This window comes from Nicotiana attenuata, chromosome 1 (assembly GCF_001879085.1).
Source record: "Nicotiana attenuata strain UT chromosome 1, NIATTr2, whole genome shotgun sequence".
Lineage (NCBI taxonomy): Eukaryota > Viridiplantae > Streptophyta > Magnoliopsida > Solanales > Solanaceae > Nicotiana > Nicotiana attenuata.
Genome location: NC_031989.1, coordinates 1,771,689 through 1,772,922, shown reverse-complemented (window position 1 = coordinate 1,772,922; position 1,234 = coordinate 1,771,689).

Here is a 1,234-nt window from a genome sequence, read left to right as displayed (position 1 = left end):
TCGGACAAAATATCTTGATGATTGTAGCACAAGATTATTGTATAATTTGTCTTGATTATGGGAGTAAGTCTACTCCAACTTCTTGTGCTAGTATACTCAGTGTATATTGAACGGACCAAGTAGAGAAAAGGTGTTTTTGTACTGAATACATATAAAACACTTTCCCTAATTCATTAAATGAGCTTATACTCCTAATCTTGATATAATTATTATGATCAATGTAATTTGTTTATTGATTTGATTTATCAAAAGGTACGACTCTATTTAGAGTTAGTATACGCCTAATAAATTGGACAATAACAAATAACATTTGTGAATAATAATTAGTTGATAGAATCCATGACTTGATTTTTGGGTTTGATAATACCCCTTTATATAAGCTTATAAGTTTTCATGTGAAAACCCGGCCGGTGGATTTTGTATCCGTCACATGAGATAGTTTAAGCGGAATTATAAAGGATTTAATTAGTTGATTGAATCAAATTTTCAGTGATTTAATTTAATTAACTGGTATTTGAAATCTTAACATGGGGAGTTAAAATAAGTGTTGATGAATTTTTGAAGTTCATATTAAGGAGTTCAATTGCAGTTTTTTAGTGGAATAAATTGCAGTTAATTATAGTAGGATCTAATTCTTGCCTACTTCGAATTAGTACTATAATTAGTAACCTCTTATTATTTCTGTGGTCCCTGCTATACCTAGTAATAACCTGGACAAACTTGGGTAAAAAGTAGCTTGAGAGAAAAGTTACCTTTTTGAGTTGGAGTAGGATTCTACTTATGGAATCCTACTCCACACGTTTTTGAGCCTATTTTTAGGGCTTAATTTCGTGTATAAAAAGGAGACAGGTTTCTCCTGTTAACTACCCTAGAGTTGTATTGTTCTTGCCCACCCAAAAGCAAAAGTGTTCAAGGTTTTACTAGGCATATAGCAGAAGACTACAGCCCTGGATTCTTGCTGCTTGGAGAATTTGTGCAACTATTTCAAGAGGTTAGTGTTCCTGATCTCGTTATTATTGCGTTATCTACTTTACATGTAATTGATGCCTGATTGTATGCTTGCTTCCGCTGCGCATGTTCTAACAATTGGTATCAGACGCCGTCTTACATCTAACTAGATAATGTAATACAACATACATAGAAAAAAAATTAAAACGTGTTATTCATTGATACATGTTTCGGATAATTATTCTATGTTAAAAACATGAATGTTTTGTATGATATTCTGTAATTT